The sequence below is a fragment of the Haemaphysalis longicornis genome, unplaced genomic scaffold (assembly GCF_048455015.1).
Source record: "Haemaphysalis longicornis isolate Haplotype H1 unplaced genomic scaffold, Haemaphysalis longicornis Haplotype H1 scaffold_1, whole genome shotgun sequence".
In the NCBI taxonomy this organism is placed as follows: domain Eukaryota; kingdom Metazoa; phylum Arthropoda; class Arachnida; order Ixodida; family Ixodidae; genus Haemaphysalis; species Haemaphysalis longicornis.
The window spans coordinates 464005326-464021973 of NW_027526203.1; the positions used below are offsets into that span (position 1 = coordinate 464005326).

General features: G+C 47.7%; 1 protein-coding gene across 3 annotated transcripts in view; it reads left to right on the forward strand.

Annotated features, from left to right (window-relative positions):
- The window catches only part of LOC144156178 (uncharacterized), a 34071-nt gene extending 18114 nt beyond the window's left edge, over positions 1 to 15957 (forward strand). For all 3 annotated transcript variants that reach the window (XR_013319701.1, XR_013319700.1, XR_013319699.1), the window contains exon 3: positions 14990 to 15957. The gene's annotated coding sequence lies outside the window, so the exon portion shown is untranslated. The remainder of the gene's footprint in view (positions 1 to 14989) is intronic.
- Positions 15958 to 16648: the final 691 nt, after the last annotated feature.

Consider the following 16648-nt stretch of genomic DNA (forward strand, 5'->3'; position numbering starts at 1 on the left):
CTGGTATGAAATCCGCACTAAGGAATTCAAAAGACTGGAAGCGTCGTGTATTCGATTAGCCCGCCGAATTAATAACATTTCTAATGCATCAGCACTGTTGCGGCAGCGTTGCTGGAGGCGTCGTCGGATATACTTGAGGAGAGCGGAATCCAGGGACGAGGGAGAATACGGGGCTCGAACGTAACAGTGGCGTTTGTTTACACGGCGACGTACACATCGGAGGTTGCCTCTCTCTAGAAAAACCAAGTCAGAATGGTTTCGTCCTTTCAGGTCGAAATGCGAAACATTTGAACGTGTGCGGCGGTGCCTTTGAGGATGTGTGAAGCATGCAAACAACGCATACCGCGTAAACACATTATCAAAACTGGCGGCTCCAGGACCTGCTCGGGGAATCGACAAAACATCCGAAAAGTTTTCGACGAAGTTTCTTGGCGCACCACTTGTCCGCACAACACATTACAACGGTCGTTGGATGCGTTTCTTTGCACCTTTGATGAACAAGATGACGATGCAGAAAGATTTTTGTTTTTGCCGATCACTCCTACGTGAACAGTTGAACGTCTTGTGTGAGAACGCAAAAGCGTAGTTGACGAAGTTGAGACATTTAATCGTTATGATAGCGTAAGCGTAGACCATTGTAAGAAAGAGAGCAACAAAAGAAGAAAAACACAAAACAACCAAACAGAACAAAAAGTCGCTAATTTTGCTATGATAGCAAAATCTGGCGACCATCGTCCGTCACCGAATAAAAGAGGTAATATAAAAACTACTACAAAAATAAAAAAATAAAAATGAAATAACGAGATTGCAAAGGTATACCTCATCTAACCTCATCAAAGGTCATCTAGCGTGCCCACACGCTTAACAAAAAGCAAGCAAAAAACAAAGAAATGAACGCTGCCTGGGCTGACATGTTGCTTCAATGCAACCGAGGAAATGCAAGCCTGTACAATTTAAACAGTACCGAAAACTAACCAACTTGCGAAATCGCAAAGGCCTAACTAATTTAGCGCCCTTAAAAAACGAAACTATGACTAAAATGTATATAAAAAATTGAAAATTGAATGAAAGAAATTACAAAGCTGTATCTTACGGCGCCCTCAAGGATAGCTAAAAAAATAAACTCAAAATGAACTCCCGGAATCAAAGCCCGAATCCAGCACACTCAGGCGGTTGGTTAATTTTCTTTATAACAGCAGCGTATTTGCTTTCTTCGTTGCAAATGTTGTTGAAAGGCGATAGCCTTGTGCGTCCACTGCCGTGTAAATGCCTCTCCATTTTTTCCCCTTGCATTCCTCCCCCGCGCTCCTCCCATCACGAATGCTATAAATGTTGGTTCAATTCTGTCCCGTTTTTCCGATTTAGAACTTGTCGCGCGCACTCCGTTAGTCTTTTTCTTTGTGTTTTAGGGGCGAGCCCCTCAGGGGCTCGGGCTTCCGGCGTGTCCTACCGTCGTCGTTGTCGTCGTCGTCGTCGTCGTTTCATGTAGTCACAACACTAAAACACCGGGACAGTCGTGTTCCAACGCCTCGTGCTAGAATGCTTCGTTCTTCAACAACACGAGACTTTTACAGCAAAGCTGTATTCCTCTACCCTCAACGGATTCATCTCAGTGGGCAAAAACGCCAAGGCGCCAAAAATACTCTTATACACTGCATGCGTCGCTCCTCCTCAGGTTTCACGTTAGTGGAGATGGCCCTTTTTTTTTTTTTGTGGTATTGCGTAGCATTCTTTCCTGAGTGCCCCCATGGCCAGGACGGAGTAACGCCCTGAATTTTCACAAAAATGCATATTTCGCGGGAGTTACACTTTTAATCCTTATAATTGCGTAAATGGAGATAATTGGTCAGACAGAATTTTGAAAAACCAAAAAATAAGAAAACTAGAAATAAAACGCTTGCGCATGCCGGTACAATATCCTTGTAACAGCGCAAAGAGACGAGGACGAGGCGTAGACGGGACACAGCGAAGACTAATAACAGGTGTTTATTGCAGAAAATTACTTATATACAGAAATTGAAGTATTTCTGCATAGTAATTTTCTGCAATACACACCCGTTGTTAGTGTGCGCTGTGTCCCGTATTTCTGTAAATAAGTTATTTTCTGCAATAAACACCTGTTATTAGTCTTCGCTGTGTCCTGTCTACGCCTCGTCCTCGTCTCTTTGCGCTGTTCCAAGGAAAATGGAGAACCCTGTAACGCCTTGCAGCTCCCCAAAAAATGCATATTTCGCAGAATTTCCACCTTTAATCGTTGTAATAACGTAAATGGAAACGATTGGTCGTACATAATTTTAAAAAACCTGAAAATAAGAAAAACAGAAAAAAATAGTGCAAATGGTGAACCGTGTGAACGTCCGGCATGAATGAATGAATTAATTTATTGTAAACAAGGAAAGGAAAGACCACCAGCAGGCGTAGCTTGTCTCACCTAAGGGTGGACACCGGAACGCCTGCTGGTGTGGGGGGTGTGGGGAATGGGGAACACAGTTGTACAGGAAAGGGAAGATAGAGAGGAGAGGATAAATGTAAAAATGTATACAGGTCTAACAGGAGATATACATATATGCAATGTATACAAGGTAAACACTAAAATACGAAGAAAAAAACTAAAAAAACACAAGAAAAAAAAAACAAAGCACACACACACGTGCACAGTTTAGTTTATGTGGGGAGAAAGCGGAGAGCCGGGAGGAGTCCTGAGGCGTCCAGGTATAGGACCCCAGGGCCTCATGGACTCCGTCCCGCTCTCTGGCGGCCACATAAATTCTTCGAGGGGCCGAGCCCCTCCCCCGAAGGCGGCCAACAGTTCCTGCATTTCACAAAAATGCAGATTAGGCAAAAGTAACTCCTGTAATCATTATAATAGCGTAAAATGAGATAATTGGTTGGTAGGAATTTACAGAATGTAGAAAAACAAAAAAAAATGGCTGTAAAGAACTCACACTCTAGACAAGCGGCTTGAGAATGCTACGCATTAGCAGACAATTCTCTGAATTTCTGCAGATTTTTTGTATTACTTGGAACAGCACGAGAGGAGATTTTGTTTTAGTCGCTGTTTTATTCCACTTCTCCATGACACCGTTCTTATCGCGTTTCTTTTTCGTTTACCATAGTAGATGCCAACCCAAAATATAGCCTTAATAGATTGATTGTGGGGTTTAACGCTCCGACGCTTCACAGGCGATGAGGCGCGCCATAGTGGAGGGCTCCGGATTAATTCTGACCACTTAAACACCGAACCGCCGTGTGTTCGAGATTTCGGCGTACGGTAAAGATCTCCAGGCGGTCAAAATTAATACGGAGCCCTGCACTACGGCGCGCCTCATCGCATGTGTAGCGTCAGCGCGTTAAACCCCACGATCAATCAATTTTGAGCCCCTGGGGATCTTTAACGTACGCCGATCGAAATATCGAACAGACGGGCGTTTTCGCTTGTCGCCTCAACCAGAAAAGCGGCCGCCGCAGCACAACGCCTTAGCCAAAAATAATTAATTAAAAGAACGCTAACATTCTGGGCTATGTGCTTTCATTTTGCCTCAAATATACTTAAGGTTTCATTTCCGGTGAAAACTTCTGTCATGCCTGAGCCCTGCCAGTACATACCTTGTGGAAGCATTCTTTTTACGGCTTTTTTTGTTATTATTATTTGAGCAGTTGACCACTTTGTGTGCCGTACGCGTGCCAGGAGCGCAATAGTTTTGATCCAGCGAGTTAACTAAAGCTTTTGCATAAAAAAACAAAGAAAATGACACTGTCTAGATTGGCGTGTTCCTTCAATGCAACCCAGGAAACGTAAGGTTGGTGAAACGAAGAAGCGGTGTAAGAATACACATCAGTAGAGCATACTCAGAACTTCTGTAGCCTTTTCTTCGTCCTTTTATCACATTTCAGTCGGCAGGTGACATGCGAGAATCTTCCGCGTTCCTAGGCGCTTGCCGTCTGTTTTATCTCGTTCGTTCGTGAATCGGACACGAACTCTGCAGTCGTCGAGTGGGCTGCAACAGCCATCCATCGTAAAACAGCGACAGGTAAGTTGAGGGCGGCGTTACTCGTTTCAAAGCCACGGTCCTCTAAGACTGGGTCCTCACAGCCAGGGATGATCTTTGTTTAAAGACTAGGGAGAAAGCTTTACCTAGCCACCTTGGATAGGATGAAACATTGCATAATATAAAACAGATACAGCCATCAAGACGACCGCTAAAGGAAAAAAAAAGCCCTGGGCCGTCTCCACTAACGTGAAATCAGGGCAGGGGCGAAGCATGCAGTGAATAAGTGTATTCTTGGCGCCTTGGCGTTTTTGCCAGCGGATATGAAACCGATGGGGGGTAGAAGTATACAGCTTTGCTGTAGAAGTCTCTTGTCTTTGAAGCATGAAGCTTTCTAGCGCGAGGCGTGAGCGAGTGTCCCGGTGTTTTTTCAGTACGTGTTACGTTATAGGGCGAGGCGTAAACGAATTTCCCAGTGTTTTAGTACCGTGACTACATGAAAGGACGATTACGACGACGATTACGACGACGACGACAGGAGACGCCCACAACCCCAGCCCCTAAGGGGCTTCGCCCCTAGTAAATTTTGTCAATCCAAATACTAGTTGAACTGCTAGAAACCATCGGCTGATTTGCTGTACATGAAATACGGAAAAAGAATATAGTAAAACAAACCGTGCTTCGTGCATACTTCTGTCAACACGTTTTTTTTTGTGACGTTTTGGAAAGCGCCACACAACCGGAAAGCCATCGTGGTACGAAGTGGGATACAATTAGGGGGGCGGCAGGCAGGAGTACTGTATGCTGTGCTAAAGTTACTAAAGACAGAATTGTTTAAGTCCGATTGTCAACACGGGGTACTCATGGAGACTGCAGTAATGTTCTGCTCTACTGTTACGGCGGTAATTTTGATCGGCATATAATCTAAAATAAACATAAACACTTTGATCTGTAACCTTTCAATGTATTTCATATTTATACGCAACCGGCGATTCTCAATAAGCCCCCCCAAAAATTTGAGACACTTACATATGCCATGTTTTTTTCGAGACGAATATATTTTTATGGTTCTTGCAGCTCTCTTCTTAACGGGAGCCTATGGTACTAAACTGGCTAGCATGTTTTCATCATTTTTTGGTTCCGGAGCTTACACCAAAAGCTTAAATAATACCGGATGACTATTTCACAGTGAAATAAATAAGTAGCAAGAGTTATTAACTAGATGCAGTAATGTGAAACAAGGCAAAAGCTTGGAAAATCTTAACAAATAGTAAGTTCAAATTTAGCTTTCGATCCGAAGATACGGCTCTGAGACGCGACCTACTGGAGGATAGAAATTATTTATTTTATTTCCAGCACAACCGCTCGGTCTCCTGGGCTACAAGCTGCGAGCTGCAGCTTGACTAGGCTACATCCGATTCACTAACGCCTGCCACAGTTCTGTACTCCAGCGCTATAATATTTCGTCCCCGTCATAAATACAAGCTCTGCGGCGGGGATCGAGTCTGCAACTTTGTGTGTGCACCAGCACAGCGCCTTTACATGCGCTGTATTGCCTCGTGGGAGCAGTCCACACATTTCGCCCTCTCGCGGAGTTCATCTGTGTTATTTACTGCCCACATGGTCTTGCAGCCGCTGATTCCCTTCAGGGAAGAGCCCTGCTTACTATGACCATTCAGGAATATTCGACCAGAAGCCACGCGTTTATAGTTTCGGAATCGCGCATTTAGTGCAAAGCCGACAATGAGAGGCGCTGCTTGGGTTGGGGGCAGTATTCAGAATGAAACATAAATATAACGTGCGGAATAATGTCAGACAACTCGAAAAGCGGGATAGTGGCAATATGCCGCCGTCGTAATCGAGCTGTTATCAGAATCGTGCATCGAAACGCAACATCCGTCTGCCCATACACAACACTGACCTTTGTATAAATGATGAGTCCACCCAGTGCACTGCCATGTGTGCCAGGGAAAGGGAAAGGAACACTTGTGGATTGTAAGCGGCGGCATTCATTTTCTTTTTTAAATTGTCCACAAGTTCCTTTATTAGGCTTGACAGCGATCATGTCCTGCATACGCGACGTGCACTGACTCATGGTATGCTCCGTGAGAGTGCGACCAGTTTATTCTGCGGGCAAACAAGCGGCCCCTTAGCGCACCCGCTCTCTTTTTTGACGAAGCGCAGTACTGACGCACGTTGGCTACTCTTCCGCGCAGGCACACCGGAAGCTTGGTGTCCTTGTTCTTGGTCGTCAGCGCGAAAGGCAAACATTTCTATTCTTTTTTGTTTTTCCCAAGGTGCGGCATAAATTATCCGCACCCCAAAATAAACAAAAAAAAAAAAACTCCGCCGAAAACCCCCAGGAAGGGTGCAGCGCCGTGTGCGAATATTTGAAGCGCGGCAATGGTACTCGAAGAGACAGCAGGCTGGGCGCTTTTCACTGCCGCGTGGCGGCACAGCGTCGTGAAGTGTCATCTTGGCAGTGGGCGGACGTGAAGCAGAACGTAACGGCGTGTTGCTGTTAGGACAGCCAGCGTCGACGCCGAACTGACGGCTTGGCACTTGGCAGCGAGGGAGGAAACCTTGAAAGGGAAACCTTGATTAGACTTTCAACGAGCGCGCAGGTCCCGGCGGCGCTCGCCTTTATGCCACGGCGGGGCTGGCTACACAGTCGCACATCTGTCGCACCAGGCGACACGCAAATGGCGCCCTACCCCCCGCCGAGCACGACACCTCGTTTCGCACTTGCTCGTTTCCCAACGGCTTTGGCTCTTGACCAGTTCCCCGAAGGGGCCCTATTGTTGGCCTTTTCCTACCTCGCTGTGTGTTCGCACGAGAAACAAAAATTGAGGAGAAAGATGATGGCCTCCAGGGCCGTGTACTTGAACAGACCTCACACTGCCTTCGGCGTCCGCCTGTGCGCACTCTACTACAGGCGTAGTCGGGGGTTTTTGGTAGGCTTACTTGGCTCGTGTTAAAGAAATTTCTGGGGAGTAATACAATTTAAAAGTGGTGACTTCTAGGCGAGAAGTTCAAGTCTATCAGTCAGCCGTGTATCTGCGTGTGCGTGCGTATATGTAGGGTTGGGAGGTGGGGGACGGTGTACGCGTGTCAGTGCCGGTGCCTCTTGTCGAAATGATTTGGCCCGAAATTCAGCACTATTTAAAGATGGGCGATTTGGTGAGACATCTTAGAAAAAGCGTGGAATATACGACTACGCAGAAAAAGGACGCCCAGGACGGCGCGCGTCCTGTGCGTCCTTTTTCTGCGTAGTCGCATATTCCGCGTTTTTTTCTAAGCCAAAATTCATTCACACATTTCTGCTTCATCCAAATTGCATACGCACCCTCTCGCTCACGACTTCTCCGGGACCCCTTACGTGTGCAGTGTTAGGTCTACATCTGCGTTTCAGAGTGATACCTTCGTCCAGGTGCACCTTATATAGCCTTTAAACGCTGATTTTTCAGCGTAAGAGCACGACTTTCACGAAATTAGCACTTATTAGCACTTATTAGCAGTTATCCGAACCGCAGTGACCTATAGATCCACTTCGCAGCTGCCCCTTGCATTCGCTTCCTTATGTGCTGTTCGTGCGAACACGCATGCGAGCTAGCACGCACCCACGCATATATGCGTGGGTAAGGTGCATAAAATGCATCAAACATGAATGGATGGCGCAGGAGACTGCACTGCAAGCCTCCCCATTCATCTCCCCTGTAAATACTGATCATCCGTAATGCGGAGCCATGAAGCCTTATTTTAAGATTTTTTTCAGCCCGGGCAGAGCACATGGAGTAGCAAAGAAAATCAGCTCAGACGTTTGGGCTAATTTATTGATTGATTGCGGGGTATAACGCGCCGACGCAACGCAGGCGATGAGGCGCGCCATAATGGAGGGCTCCGGATTAATTTCGACCACCTGGGGACCTTTAACGTGCACCGAAATCTCGTACACATGGGAGTTTTTGCTAGACATTCGGCCTGCCCTCTTCATTGCCTGTGTGTGCTTCATTCGCCCTTCAAACGCGATTTGACGGGCTCGTTGCGTAGGAGATTTTGACTTTGTTCTGTCAACTAATGAAAAAAAAGTAACTTTATTTAGGCAGCAATATATACCTGGAAAACGTGTAACGCAAAAACACGACACCTGTGAAGTCCTAGAACACTTGCCAAGGCCCACTTTGACACGCGCAGCTCGGCTGCGGGTAAAAATTGAAAGGAGGTAAGAGGAATGGTTATTTTATGCAGCTAGAATTGTCTTCTGGCCGTCCATGTTTGCGTGCATTATCTTTGGTCTGGTGCCAGAGGAAAAACGGGGTGCGTGAAACGCGAGGTACTGCGGCAGCATTCTACAAAATAGACACGCTGAGTGCTGCTTTTAACATGTGTCATCCAGCGACTGGGTGGTAAAGGGATAAGGTTTAAACCTTAGCCACTGTTGGTTGTCAAAAGTGCCGTTTTCACGTCGCTCTGCAGTTCAGTTAGCCAGTCGTAAAACCCCCGAACATGGTTGTGAGAATGGGGCTTGGCGGCAGATAACGGCTACTCCGGGTGCGAAATCTGTAGTAGAAAAACATTACCCTCGTATTTTGCTCGCTTCTGGGCTATCGACTTCCAAAATCTATTTCATATGCATACGTTCTTGGGTTAAGTTATCGTTTAGGGCAACTTTGGTTAAGTTATCGTTTCTTTTTATTGCTATTGATTCTGAAAGTAGGCTCTGTACCATGTACGCGCTTTAATTTTCCTTATTAAGAATACGAGGTCAGTCATTTTTAAAATGGATATTCTATGAGCACGATGCGGCGTGGTCCAAACAGACAGTGATTCTAGCAAGATACACTGCGGCAAGGTACACAGGCTCAGACTTGCTAAAGGGGCCTGAAGGTCCGCACACAGTGCCAACGTGGTTCAATATGGGCAGGGTAATGCAAAAAATGCACGTATATTTGGTGACCAAATGTGTGTAAAGAGCCTAAGATCTTCTTTGTCGATGACCGATCGCGTAGCGGAAATGCATTACCTTCAGATCGGAAAACTGGAGAGGGTGTGCATGCATGCGTGTGCGCGTGTGTGCGTATGTGCGTGTTATCGTTCTTCTTTTGGCTTGCATTTACAGGGGCCTATATGCCTTAAGGCAACGCCACCTGTATAAACACTGCCTAACGCGTGAGCGAAAAATGGCCAAACAGCCACTCTCCTGTTGCTCTCTCCTACCCTTCCCCGCTCCGTAGCCTTCCAGCGTGCTTTCGTGTCCGCCAGCCAGCGCCGCTTCTCGGAAACTATGCAAAATAGTGGAAAGTTTGTTTAGCGTTCCCGAGGCGGCGCTCCTACGCCTTCTTGTTTTTCACCATGCCTGTCTGTCTTGGTCTGTCACTGATAAAACTTCCTTTGTCACGAAGCAAAATCCCTTGCACTGCCGCAGGCTGATGCCGGCTTTGCGCGCTTATCTACTCGGATCACAGGCCCTGAAATTTTCTGAGTGGTGGGGATCCCACCTCTATCCCCTCCGCATGTAGGTATTGCTTTGACCCCGCTGTTCGCACTCCGCATCCGTACGCACTTTTAAAATTGAGGACTGTACTGTAGAAGCGCCCGGACAGTGTGGCGGGATCCCAGCTGCTTATCCTTTTGTTTCCTATAATTTTCTGAAGTTTACAAGCTCGTGATATTATTGGAAAGTAATCGTAGAAGTGAGCGCCTGAAGAAAAACGTGCACTCAATTTTTTCTTCTCTAAATACTCCAGAAAGAAAAATATCAGTAAAATAATGGCTGCCCCATCCGAAAATATCGTTTTTCTGTTAGCTATATGTCTACCCGACAATCAGTATGTTCTTACACTATTTCAGTCCGCCTCGGTCTTTATCTTTGGAAAAATGCAGTAAGTATGAAGCGAGCGACACGTTGAACGAGATCCGCAGTGCGCCACAGAACTAGCGCCCCGTCGCGGCTAAGATGTAAGCGAAACGGCCCTTGAAGCCCAACAGGCAAGCTGACAGACACACGTGGTAGAAGTGGGTGCAGCGTTCGCGACTCGCGAGCAGTGACGTAAGGCGAGATGTCCGCCGGCACGCGCCACATAGCGGATCAGTGCCTGAACTAAGCGTCCCTACCCTTCCCATTGAAAAGCGCGCGACGCGTCAGGCAATGTTAATACAGGCGGCGTTGCTTAAGGTAATGCGAAGCACGAAATCGTGCTTGTATTTTACGGTTGCGAGCGTGAGGCGCATGTGCGGATATACAAGGTAGTCGCGGAGGGCGCAGGTTTCAGTTTGCCGTTCATAATTTCCTGCAGAAGTTTAACATTTTGGTGCGCGTCCACTGCACCGAAAATAGACTGGAGTTATATTGAAGTCATATTCAAAATAGCTGGAAGTCATTTCTGTGGGTGCCGGAGGCCCGTGGAGGTTGTGAAGTTGACGTCGCTGGGGCTTAGCGGCCTAATTTCTGTTCAAATCCACGTCATTGTATAAATAATTGTTGCACCTTGAGGGAAGCCGTTGTGTTTGTATCGGCTGGCTCGATCAGCTCGGCGTGGTGTTTGATCTGAATCCGTATTTGGTATCGTCTGAAAGGGGACGGGCATATTTCTTTGGTGCATGTTACGAAACTATGGGAGCCTCGGGTGATGGGCATGTTTGGGCGGGGGTGATTTCCGCTAAATGCGGAATTTTGCGTTTGACGTCAACTAAAGGGTACCAAACCTACCCGAATGCAAAAAATGATGGCAGGGAATCTGGCTTCGCTCAGTAAGGCAGCGTAAAAAAATATAACTTCAAGAAAATAGCACGACAGCGTGGCTTGAGCCCGGCTCTCAAACAGAAGAAGCGGATTCATAACATGCACGTGACTGGCGCCGAACGGGTGGCTCCTTTTGGCAGCGTACCACGGCTATATCGGCGTTGCTACGTGTGACGCCAAAGTAACTGAATAACGACAGCCGGAAGCGATGTTGCAAGCCTCCCACCGCTTCGAAATGCTCCCCGAGCAGGACCAGGCTGTAGGTTCCCGTGGAATAGCCTGAAGGCGGGCGCGTGGTTTCAGTACGTCCATCTCTGCAAGGCTACAGGCTAAAGTTTGGCGTTTCAATTGTGGCGCCGGTAGCGCTGCGTAGGAAGAATTTCACGCTCTGGGTTTCGGTACGACGCAAAAAGAAGTTGCCGCACGTAATTCTGGCGGCTATGAGGACTGCATGGCCTTCATGTGAAGTCGCAGTGGCGGCCAATCACTTTCTTCCCCATGTGAGGGGCCTGGGTCGCCTGTGCAGCGATTATTTTTGTTCCAGGTGGTGCCCTCGCTGTGTACCCAACTGTAGGAACATTTCCCTAAACGTAGGCACTGGAAAGTCAGGGACTTTGTTTCAGTGGCCTGCATTCCCGTCTCGATTTTCGTTTCCCCCATCGTGGCATTTCGTAGCATTGATATGGTATACAAACTATCCTAAAATATGAAAATGTTAAACTAAGAGTACGAAAAAATGTAGCCTAATGGTTTTAAGATGGCCGAGAGTGAAAAGGCAGGTCTTACAGAACACTAAAATCAACAAAAAGGTTGTTCGCGCTTTTCTTTCAGCAGAGCACAGAGTGAGCTTGTTTTAAAATAGGGTCATTTCCAGACTTAATTGCGGTATAAACGATCGTCCTAACCGTACTGAAACAACAGGTGAATGAAACGCACTTCTTTCCAATCAGCTGCGTATGCTTGTTTTCTATAGGAGTTTGTTTCAACAGTGTGACGACTGATTGCGTCAAGTGGCTGCCTTTGCCCAAAGGAGCAATGAGTGCCAGGATTGATTTCCGTCCCAAACGATCGTTTCCCCACATCACCTGTAAAACCCCCATCATGGTGCCGCGGCATCAAGCTACATTATCATCATCATCATTGTGTGATTTGGGGTTCTTCGGCCAGATCGATGGAATAAAAGGCTGCCCCGAGCCTTTGTTTTTCAATATAAAGGAAGTCCTCTCGCATCAAAAAGATGTGCATGTAGCCTTGCTCATATTTGCCGTCTTGGCAGCTTTTAGCTGTACGTTCTGGGCCTAAATTTCAAACATGGGGAAGTGGTACGCGACAAGGGAATTGAAGGAAAGAGATTTAAATCAACTCCTAACTTAACAAAATGATTTAAAAGACGTGAGGAGGGCAAGTCATTGGAGTCAACCTGGTGCCTAGCTTTTCTTTTTTTTTTTTTCTTAGTATATCAGTTTTTTACACTTTCAAATGTGCTCCATGTGAAGTTTTACCCTCAACAAATCATACAAAAAGAACGTAAAATAGAAAAAAAATGCAGAGAAAAATACGTACAGCCCTGCGTATACAGATTTAAAAGCCGCCCGTAGGTAATTGATTTTTTTACTGACGAAAGCGGATACTGTTTATGATCTTCGAACGAAAGATAAAACCTTAAATTATCATTTTCCTTTCTGAGTATACACTATTTAGCAGTTTTTTTTTTTCTGTTGATTAAGCCTATGAACATCTGCATGGACTTTCATGACTAATGCAGAAATACGTAGGGTTTTTTTTAGGGCCGGCTATAGGTATTTCTGAGAAGACGGTACGGGACTAATTGTGAAAGCTCATAGTTCTAATGAAAACTTTTTTTTATTTTTCGTTGGGTTAATAGGGAATAAGTCCGTAAGTATTAATTGTTGGGTAGCGGTGATTATCATTTACCATCATGGACTTGTAGGTCCAATAGTTTCCGTGCGTTGGCGAGGTGTCCATTCCCATTTAAAGGGCCTCTTCTGGAGTATTTTGAGAGCCGGTACGTGTTACAAAGGAGCATTTTGTCATCATTTTATACGATGGCACGTTTTTTTTTTGCCGTAATGGCATAATGAATGGAAAGCGTAACTCTATTTAGCGCAAAGTTTGCTTGGGAAGGTAAGCCTCAACTTCAGTTTGTACAAACTGTTTTGTGACCGGATCTGTAACGCCTAAGGTTTAGTTTTTAGGTTTTTTTTATCTATAGAGCGCTGAGTGGCAGTCAGTGACTTTTTAATATTGATACCAACTAAAGTGTACGTTTGGGCAGTGCTGATAGTTTTCTGCGTGTATTTTTGAATGCGTCTTTTGCGTCATTGTGTCTTTTGCAGAGACGTGCCGTCGGAATCCATCATGTATTCTATGTAGTGTCGATTGGCTGTAGGACGATTCGTCGAAGGGCAAGTCGTAATATCGCAACTTGTGTTAGGGCAATTAGTCGCATAAGGCCATTCGTAATAGGGTAATTTGTCTAAATGACAAATCGTCGCTTCGACGAATGCGTAAAAAAAAACTGTGAACTGGGCTAGTTGGCACTAGCTAATTCTACTGCTGCGCGAAACAGCAGGATGAAGCAAAGGCACAGCACAGGCATAGTGCAGACTAACAACACAATTCCATTGAGGACACAAGCAATCTATAATAAAAGGCAAGTACCTCGCGCCTTCCCAGATTAAACGCACGGTGTGTGTTAATGAACGTGCAAAGTGATGCAAACGACATTCACGATGCTTCGACGCAAGTACCTCTCAAGACACTTTTATTCCTGTTATCTAAAATTAACAAGCGCTATCTCGCTGTTATCGAGTATATTGCCAGGTAGCCAAGGACGACGCAGGGATCTTCAAGTAACAAGGTTTATTGGAGCCAACTTGTGCTCCGCAAAAACTTAAAGTATACGCAAGCGTCCAAGAAGTAAACAGAGTGACGTCAACAGGCGATCGTCGGCGAATCGAATGCCACTGCGCAATTCCTCTGCACACTACCTTATGCATTCCAGTCTGCGCTGCCCTTCATCTCTGAACCAATTTTCAGACAGCTAACCTCGGTTGGGTCTGGAGCATGGCTGTGGATATCTGTGAGTTTAACAACGCTCGGATTAGAGATGTCAGTCACGATCATCGCTTTGCAGGTCTCTCCTCTTCGACATATCCAGGAGATGGTTTGCTCGTTACTTCGTTTCACAGTACATAAAAATCCCTCGCCAACCAGCATTTTTCCGCCTCTTTCAGTCCTGATGACTTCCATAGCGATTTCAAAAAAAAAAAAAAAAAAGCGCTCAGGCTAGTTCATTTGTAGCGTTTGGTTGACGAACTTTATCTTATTAACCGTGAAAGTTCGTTCTGGAAGCTGCAGGCTCACTGAACCACTAATTTGTGGCCTTGAGTGATAAGACTGGCTCTGTGACCACGCAAACGCCCGCCATGGATAATTTTTTCTGAGGAGGCGTCTGAACATTTATTTTTTACGCATACATGTTCGATGCCCTTTTTCGTATGGTACGTTGTGCTTTGAAGGTAATAAGAAGGTTTTTTTGTTTTGACGAATAGCCCTATGACGAAATGCCCTACATGACCAATTGTCCTGTGACGAATTGTCCCATTAAGAAATGCCCTATCACGAATTGTCTTTCGACGAACGGTACGCACGACGCGTCAATTCAATGCGGGCTTGAACCACTGCACGTTTACTCGTGCGGGATGTGAGGTAATAGGCCCTATGTTACCGAAAAGGCATCCTCTCAGCCTTCCGGTAAGGGTAACATGTGGCCGTGGACTTTAACCTGACTTAATTTCCGGGCAGTCGAGCCGCAGAGTCGCCTAATTCGTTCAGTAACTGTTCCTTGGAAAGCAAATCTCTCTCACACACAGCAACTCTACATCTTGCATCCACTAGTAGTGCATGAGACCCGCCGCAGTGGCTCAGTGGCTAAGGCGTTGCGCTGCTCAGCACGAGGTCGCGGGTTCGATTCCCGGCCGCGGCGGCCACTTTTCTGATGGAGGCGAAAAGCAGAAACGCCCGTGTGTACGAGATTTCGGCGCACGTAAAGATCCCCAGGTGGTCAAAATTAATCCCGAGCCCTCCTCTACGGCGCGCCTCATCGCCTGCGTTGCGTCGGCGCATAAAATCCTACAATCCGATCTAATAGTGCATGAGGAAAAAACTTGAATTCGAGGGCTAAGATGCGAGGACACATCCGCAAACCGCCTGTCCCGTTCTCTTTGACACGCAGGGGAATGGGGCCGGGCCTCGAGGTCTGTCGCAAAGCCGAGCATGGCGCCAAAGAGGTCCTGCGGCGCTGCTGAGCACCGGCGCCCATGAAGCGCACTGCCTTCTACGGTACCGGGGCCTTCCTCGTGGCCCTATGCGTGGCAGGCATCTTCTGCATCATCCTGGCTGACATTACCGTTGGCCTGTTCATAATCGGCACCGCGCTTACCGTGGCGCTTCTCGTTGGCATCGTGTGGATGGGCCGCACCTGCTACGGCGGCCAGCCACGCCGCCCTTCGCTCAGCGCTTCGACAGACGAGCCTTACGGACCTCCGGTAGACTCCCTCATGGCCATCGAAATTCCCCCGTACCCGCCACCCTCCGATAAAGCGTTTGAGCGGCCACACACCGGCAGCGGCGACTCGGCGGCCGTACTGTACAACATCAAAGACGGTGCTGTGGTAATAGCCAAGAGGCCGCCCGTGCTCAGCGACACGGAAGATTACAGCGGAGTGCATCTCTAGAAATGTGCAGCAAAACACTTCACGTGTAGATAGTTGTGCACTGCCGTTAGCGATTCTCGAAACAATTTCAATGAGGTTGTCGACAGCGTTTATTCTTCCTGTAATTCAGACTCCACGTGCACGACGCGACAGGAAGTTGGGAGGCTGCTGTTTTTGTCCCCTTTCTCTTGCAGCTGCTCTGTTGCTTTCCTAAAACACTCGCTCGTCACACAGACTACATGCGTCGCTAGCAGGTGTCCTCGTGTATGGCGACCTAGCATGACCCTCTCCGTACGCGCTTCGCTCGTCACCTTGACGCGCCGTAGAATTCCAGGGATACAGAACAGCAGTTCGCGAGCAGCACGTGGTCCCCTGTCGAGGCCGCTGCATTCCTCTCGTGATGGCCGAGCAGAACGGAACTGTTCCCGCTCATGCTTCGCTGCAGCATTAGCCGAGTGAAAACGTGTGCCGAACTGTGCGCGGCAGCATGGTTTCATCAGACGTGGCAGTCTCTGGTCACAGGATCGCGTCGGTGGAGAACGGCACAGCAAGCGCCGCGAGTCAGCAGCCACTGGAGGCATCGGCCAGCCGAAGGGAACAGAGGCCGGCCGAGACTCTGGAGCGGGCGGTGAGGCGTCTGCTGACGCACAGGGCGTCCGCTGCGTTCTGTTTCGCCCTCGTTGCTCTCGTGTTCGTGACCGGCATGGCGCTGCTCGCTACCGGCCTCCACTGGTGGGGCCTGTGTCTGGTGTGCACCTCGTTGCTGCTGCTGGTGTCAGTGTGCCTGCTGCCAGCAGGTGGCAGGGCAGCAGAGGCGCAGGATCGTCGCCGCCCACTGGGAAGGCAATGTGTGACATTTCCCGGAGAGCCGATACCCGTGTCTGTGTGCCCGCACCTGCAGCTGCGAACGCTGAGCGGCAACGCGGTGCCTTACCTGCTCGAGGAAGTGACGTTGACCGACATCAGCCGCATGTACCCCCCGCCCTTCCCGCCGCCGCCGTACCAGGCCAAGGTCATGGACACCCGTCGCAAGCTGTGACGAGTCAAGCCACATATAGCCTTATATGCGCCGCATGAATCCTTGGACGGTGTGCACGCCGCTGCAAACTTCAGTGAAGACTAGCGACCTGCGTGAACACATCAAACGTAGGCTTGTAGATTAAGGGTAATATTGTGAC